The following is an 8,119-nucleotide window of genomic DNA, read 5'->3' as shown; positions in this document are numbered from 1 at the left end:
TATCGTAGGACTTTATTTTTATTTTATCATTTCTGGAAACTCCTTTATTTCTCGATCCCTCCTTCGTCTCTCATAACAGTTTTGTGTAGATTTAAATTATGAAAGACTTCAGAAGGCGGACGCTGTTCTTCACTCTGTAAAATCGAACCAATAATTAAAAATAACATAGCAGAGAGGACAGAGTGGAGCTGAGTTAAGCTGGGTGGCTGCGTTGAGGACCACTTCTGATTTTATTTGTATGAATAAGAAAGCTTATTACTGCACACATTAACGTCCTCGTTTTTGGTGAATATTTTCAAAATTATTTTTTACGTAGTAAAAAATACTTGGTAAACAAAGCAGTGTAGTACTTGATTATGGAAATTATACTTCCAGGGTTTTCTGGGATAGTCCTATTTTAAATACCCTATCTTGGGAATTCCCTGGCGGTCCAGTGGTTAGGGCTCCGTGCTCTCACTGCCGAGGGCCCAGGTTCAATCCCTGTTCAGGGAACTAAGACCCCACAAGCCACGCGGCACGGCCAAGATAAGTAAGTAGGTAAATAAATAAACCCTCTGTCTTTAGAGTCACATAAAAAGTAGAAAGGACTTAGAAGTTTCATGACAGGTGATGTCCCTGAGATCATACTTGAAGTGTGAAAACTCCTGGTCAGCACACGTGTTCCAGTTTCTGGCGTGGAAAAGATGGTCACCCTGGAGATACTTCCGTGATGCTGGTGGAGCCTGTTCGGGGCCCTAAGACTTAGGTGTGGGGCACTGCTGGCCTGCAGGTGAGGACTCCTTCTCACCCGTGTGGAGCAAGGGCTCCCGGGTCCAGGGCGACAGCGCGGCGTGGAGGCCCCGGAGCTGCTGCCCCATGAGCTTGTCCAGCTGGCACATCTGGAGAAGCAGCAGGAGAAGCCCAGGAGGCTGCTTTGGGTGGTCAAGACCCATCCCCGCTCTCCGTCTCCTTTGGGCCTGTAGCCCCCCGCCCCCTGACTCTTCCCGTATCACTCGCTCTGCTGTCTCCGCCCCCGTCCTGTGTGCTCTGGGTCCTTACTGTGTCCGGAGTCAGGCCTGACACCGCCCTCTCCTGCCGGGCATCACAGCAGCCTCTTCACGGCTGTCCTGCTTCACCGTCGTCCTCTCCCTGTTCCTTATTCTCCTACAGCACCTGGTCACACTCCTCTCATACTCAAGAACCAGGAGATTCATCTAAGACCCCACCATCTCCTCCACACACTTTCCAACACCAGCCCTCGGCCTCACCCCCGGCCTTTCTTTGGGTTCACCCTCTACACCCCAGGATCTCAGAAGTGGCTGCACTAGGGATCGCAGATGTCTGCATCCTGACCCCAGAGGCCCTGTTCATTAATCTGAGGGTCAAACGTGAGCCTGGGGACTGTCCTGCGTCCCCCCAGGTGACTGCAACGGGCAGCCGAGTTGGAGGAACCTCTGCTCAGAGCCTGTGAGCTGCTCCCCTGGCCTTTGCACAGGCTGCTCCCTCGGTCTGAATGTCCCCTCCCACCCTCGTCTCTTGGCCACCTGTCCACAACTTCCTCGCAAGAGGAGGCTATCAGAGAGTTCAGTGTGAGCGGCTGGGCAGGGCGGCCAACGGGAGATTCAAGGGAGATTCCACACTGAGAGGGCCAACAGATCATCATTTTGTAAGAATATGAGAGGAAGGGCGTTATGTGGAGAAGGGCCCTCCCTCCTGGAAAATGGGCTTTGTCTCTTAATTCTGGCTGGCTGTGCTTCCAGGCCACGTCTTATAATACAAAGGAAGATTAGAAACGAGATTCTTTGGGGAGCTCGGAGGCCATTCCATTTGTGAACTTCTGTGTCCTCTACAAATTCTTCGCATAGCCTACTGGCTTATGCGCGACTCTCTCCCACCACTGGGTGTTCCAGCGAGACGGGTCCTCAGGCCCCTAGGTCTGATTTGCCTCACTGAGGGGGAGCAATGGAGGCAGGGAGGGGCTGTTAAAACATCTTCAGGAACTGTACCAGTCACAAGCATCACGCCCCAAAGATAGGATCGCAAATGGGCTTGGACCACCCTGTTCTCTTTGTACAAATAGGGAGCGATTCAGTTGATTAAAGCAGCTTGAAACTGATCATTTCCTCCTCTGACCATCTAATGATATTTCACACTCTTCCTCCCCTCACGAGCATCTTGGACATTTTCTTCTTCTGATCCATGCAAGACCTTACGGACTTGACTTTAGAAGACTATAGAGGAAATTTAAACAGAAGCCCAAGTTCATGGAAATACAGGACAATCTTAGGTCAATCCCAGTCCCAGCCCCACTGTATGCACCCTGATCAGACGAGACGCTATCCAAATCACTGTGTGTAGTTCCCAGGAGTAACAGGAAAGAACACGCAGTCTGGGTCCATTTGTGCCAGCTGCACTGTGTACTAGTGAGCGACCTGAGCACGTTCTAGCCTGTCGACCCCAGTTTCCGCTCTCAGAAACGGGTATGATACCCAGAGTTTGGTATGAGGTTTAACCCGGTGGTGCCCCGTGAAGAACTTACCTGGCACTTGGTAATAAACGTAACTTGAAAAAAGCGATTAGGATTTTGTTTTTCCTGGCAGAGTCTTCATCTGGGCATCATTGCACCACTTTCTTTAAATAGATTAGACTAAATAGTTCTCATGAGTTAAAGGTGATACAAGAAAGAAAGAAGGCCCCCTGCCCAAGGTCAAGTCCTGGTGTCACAAGGGGCCATCTGTGCCTGACCAGCACAACCCTCAGAACATGCATTTTACACCTAGGTCCCTCAGGAGAAGATGGATTTCAGGCCGCAGAGGGGCCCCGGGTCACAGAGCTGGTTCTGAGGCAGGGCTGGGACGAGCTTTCCAGGTACCCTGTTACCCACACACCTGGCTTCCAAACTGCGTCGGTCATGGCTTCCTTGATCACCCAGACCAGGGGCTAATTTATCCCATTGCACCATTTACCATCCCATGGTGCCTGAGTTAACCGGATGTTGAAGCACTTATCACTTCTGAAAGGGCAAATTGGTGACAAAAATACAGGAGAACTTTTTCGTAAGGACACCTTTACTGTGCCACGACATAACAGCTACCCCTTGAAGATCAGGTGTGACTTGCAGAGGGAAAGGGGGAGGACTGACGTGGAGGGGTAGGAACCTCTCCTCTATGCCTGGGAAATGAAGCATTGCACAGTTATTTCCAAAGAATGGACTTGCAAAGTTACAGTGTTTAACTAAACAGACACTCAAGCTTCTAACTGGACAAGAGAGAAATACTGAATTTTATACCTCTGTAGCCCTCAGGTGTGGCGGAGGATGACGTCTCTGTACTGTGTACGGAGAGGGTAAAGGGACTTGTGATCAAGTCATTGCTTAGCAGCATGATCAGAGCTGGAGAAATCCTAAAGCTACTAGGAAAATATTTCCAAAACAAGAGAAGAATTCACCAAAAGAAAGACTTGAGGAACTGTAAGACATTTAGGGCTAATGATATATGTACCAGCATTGTCCCTCCCTGCCCCCCGCCCCAAGGTTTTCTTCTTTTAATTAACTCACAAATAAGAAGCCCTGGATGACAAACTGGGTCACCCGCCCACCTATGATTTTTACACAATCTCAGACCAGGTTTTAATGCCACTTGTCTTTAATCACCCCATCACACTGACAGAGTCCTTGTACGTGGAATCTTGGGTCTAGCAGCCATGAGCCTCGGGTGTAATGCAGACCACACCTGTGACGTGAGTGTAGCTCAGGTGGTCACACTGACCAAACCAGGCACCTCCTCAGCTGAATGTCACCAAATGCCTTTGAGGTTTCTCACGCAGAGGGAGGGGCCTGGGTGGCATAGTGATGACATTGTTCAGGGGTAGAGGTGGATTCCTCTCCGGGTCTAGGGGATTGCTTTGCTGTGACACCACCTGGAGGGCCAGGACAATGCTTCATAAAGCTTAGACCTGCAGCCGTAAACTGGACAGAACCTAAGCAGATAACCTGTGGGAAGGTCCTTCACCTGAGTTTCTCAGTACCTGTGGGGAAGTCACTGTGAGATTAGAAAATGTAATTACATCTGATAAAGTGACTGCCGGGACTTTGTTTGAGGAGGGGGCTTTATCAGACCTATTGTGTGAAGGTTAGTGGAGGTGCGGCGGATCTCCTGCCACTGCTCTCTCACCTCCGACAGATGAAATCTCATCATATTAGAATGTTTGGGAAGTAGCTCAACAGTCCTTAGGGCTCCAGCACGTTCTGATTGACTCCATTTGGTCTCAGCTGGCCGTGGAGCCCTGCGATCTGCACCCGCGTTGCTGTGTGATTCTTCCACCCATGCCAGGTCCAGTGGACTGGTCCAGGTTCTCTCCCCACTCCCAGCTCCTCCGCACCTGGGCATGTGCCTTGCAGAGGACTGGCTTTGTTATCTCACTGCTCTGTGTCTCTGATTCTCTCCCCCACTAAGATGGAAAGGCCCTTAAAGACAGGCAGGCATGCACTGACTTTGTATTCCCAGAGCCTAGCACAGATTTGTTTTGTAAGAGTCAATCCCCACATGATTGCTGACCTGAACTCAACCTACTCAGGGAAATCTTGGGTTTTCCCGTTGGTGGATATTGGAAAGGCGGGTGAGGGTTGAGTGGACCAGAGGAATCCGTGAGGACCCCTCTCCTGCCCCTGCCCCTGCCCCTGTGGGCGGGTTTACTATTTACTAAACCCCAGGGTTAGGGGAGGGGGGGATGGGTGGGTGGGCAGAAGCAGAAGAGAAAATCCACGTCGTGAGAGGTCACTGTTTACTCCATGTTGACTGGATGGGCTCCTCTAAACTCCTCACTTCACAAATGGGGAAACAACTCACAGGAAGGATTATCACTTAACGTACTTCTTTCTACAACGACCTTCGTGAGAAAGGTTCCAGGTGACATCAGGTCACCCACACCCCCTAAGTATTCACTGAGGCTGGTGAATAGGACCAGGCTTACCTATAGATAAAGTACATGTTTCTCTTCTTTTACAATCAGGTAGGAAAAAGGATAACACTCTAATGAATCAGAGGATTGGGTTTTAGATCCAAAGAACTGGACCCAGAGAGTCTTAAAAATACATAGCAGAGCTAAACACATAAAAAGCAGATGCTTTACGTTAGGAAGATCAAAACACGACTTAGAAAATGTCGCCTACATCTCTTCCATCCAAAACTAGGTTTGATCAATGTCCTGTTAGGAGAAATGTGGGTTATGGTTTGTGTCCCAAACCTCCTCCACCCTCAGCCTATTTCCACCTTTTCCACCAAGCTTCAACCTAACGGGCTCCCTGCTAAGCCCGAGTAAGTTGTCAGTCCTCCGGGCACCCTGACCCCCGTGGAGGAAAGGAGGAAATACAGCTTCTGCAAACACGGAAAGCAGTTCTCAACTAGTTCTCAGTGTGAGTGGTGCGGGAGTGCGGTCAGTGCTTGGAAGAGGCACACTTGAGCGTGCAAGCCCAACCCCCAGCCTTCCCTCAGTGTTTGTTAATCAACCCAAAAGACACATAATTTATTTTTATAAAGCACTTCCACCTACATTAGGTCTCTTTGTATCCTCGTGAGGACACTAGGACAGTCATCACCCCCATCTTGTAGTTGGGGGAAGGGATGCAACAGAGAGATGGAACAGCAGGCCTTTGGCCGCCCAGGGCAGGCGGCGTCAGAGCTGGGATGCTTTCCTTGCGCGTCCACGCCACAGGCTCCTTGACCAGATAGAATAGTATATTTTAGACTCTGTAACTCACCCCTTTTCAAAGGAATCAGCCTAAGAGACCCCCAGCCTCTTCTTCCTGTTCACCCCACGTCCAGCAGGGGTCTTGTACCAAAGCCCATCTCTACCAGGATCCTCCGAGCCAGAAAGGAAGGAAAAGACAAAGGTACGACCCCAGAGCACATGGCAATGGCAACATTTTCCCTTCTTTGAAACATCTGGGTTTTCATTTCTTTGCTTCTCCGTAGAAACCATCAGCAAGCAATGCAAAACCTCCCCATTAGAAGCCAGCACCTTCCCCATCTGGGAGGTGAGATAGGAAATAGATGATTTCCAGGGAATTTTCCATCATTCCAGTGCCTCCTTATTAAACATCTCCAGTTGGCTGGTTACCCAGTCCTTGTGCGTTTGTGGCGAGATGTCACGTGACCCAGAAATCTGGGGCAACAAGAATGCTCTTTTGCCATAGGGGTTGTTGTTTCAGTGCAGGGATTTTAAAATCCTCTTGGTACTAATTCCCATTCCAGGCTTATTTGAAGCAAAGCAGTCTCCTGCAATTGAAGTTGGTCTTCAAATTCCCTTTAAAATGAACGTATCAACCCACCCACTGATTTGTATAAAGCCCTTAAGAACATCTTCCATCTGTGTGAAGCATCCTCATGGTTCCACAGGTGGCTTTGCAGATGGGCAGTAGGGTCGGCAATTCTAGAGATAGTTTTCCCCTTGTTATCTCTCTGGAAATATGTGCTCTAGTCTTTACACTTAATAAAGTCAGAGCAAGGTGAGAGATTTACAGTGTCCTCCAGGCGGATCAAGGAGCCTGTAAACCATCCTTACTTACATGGCCAGCAGCATGGCAACACAGGCAGTGAGAGCAGAGCCATCCTCGGGGTACAGTCCGGGAGACTGAAAGTGAAGGCAGAGATCTGGAAAACTCGCATTTAACCAACTTGTCTTTGCATGGCCACAATGGGACATTGTTAGGCCTGGGTTCCATGAAACAATGGGCTTCGATAGGACATAAGACCCATTCAGAAGGACAGCTACATCCTATCCCTTCAGGCAGTCCGAGTGCCCTTTCAGTTTGTTCTTGCTACACACAATGTATGTGTAACAGATTATTTGTCCTAATTCTCTTCCTGCCCTCCCTCCCCCATTACTTTACTTCTGCTCCAGACTTCCAGTGAGTCCAGGGTGGTTTTTCTCTCTGGAAATGCTGGGTCATTTGTCATGGGATCCTACTGCTGAAATACGCAGCAGCATTGCTTTTCCTGGTCATTTAAAAATGAGATGAGTACATTGCATGAATGGGTTCTAAGGACAGGTCGGTTAGAATGTGTTTGTACCCCAATTTCTCCAAGTGTGAAATCAGCCCCCAGATCAAATTCCTGGCTGTACATAAAAAAGAACGAAATAATGCCATTTGCACCAACATGAATGGACTAAGAGATTGTCATAGTGAGTGAAGTAAGTCAAATATCATATGATAAGACAAATATCGTATAATATTGCCTATATGTGGAATCCAAAAAAATGGTACAAATGAACTGATTTACAAAACAAACAGAATCACAGACGTAGAAAACAAACCTATGGTTACTGGGGGGAAAGGGATGCGGGAGGGATAAATTGGGAGATTGGGATTGACATACATACACTACTCTATAAAACAGATAACTAATAAGGACCTACTGTATAGCACAGATAGCTCTTCTCAATACTCTGTAATGACCTATATGGGAAAAGAATCTCAAGAAGAGTAGATATATGTATATGTATAACTGATTCGCTTTGCTGTACAACACAACATTGTACATCAACTATACTCCAATATAAATTTTAAAAAAACCAGCCAAACACACAAACAAAAATCCTGGCTATAATCAGATGAAGAATCTACTATTTGGTAACAAAGAGTCATTCTCATTTTTGTAGGGGAATGCATGACAAATATAAAGCATCAAAGCCTCCATAATTTTTGCAAAGAATATAATCTACTAAAGAGAAAAATGAAAAAGAATAAAACTATGGTCATAAAGAGGCCTGTTGTAGCATAAACCTGAATATAATATTCACATCCAATATTGTAAAACTTTTACATGGTGGCCTGTTCTGGAGGCCTATAAAAATAGCTCCTGTTCTGGAGCTATTTTATAGGATAATGTGAGATCTGTGCTGGTAAATGAATAATGTCACATAAAAAAGTAGGATGTAAATAGTTTAATCCTTGCCGGAAACTATGAGAAACAATGTCTGCAGGTGGGCAAAGACTGCAGGATAACAGCTAAAAACAAAAATAGTCACAGAAGGGAGGAGAATTATGGCTCTTTAAAATCTTTATTTTTAACATTTTAAATCATTTTATCAAGAAAAACGTTCCAGGGCTTCCCTGGTGGCTCAGTGGTTGGGAGTCCGC

Source organism: Grampus griseus (genome assembly GCF_964374135.1).
Source record: "Grampus griseus genome assembly, chromosome: 17".
NCBI classification, from domain to species: Eukaryota; Metazoa; Chordata; class Mammalia; order Artiodactyla; family Delphinidae; genus Grampus; species Grampus griseus.
Note: the sequence above shows the minus strand (reverse complement) of the source record.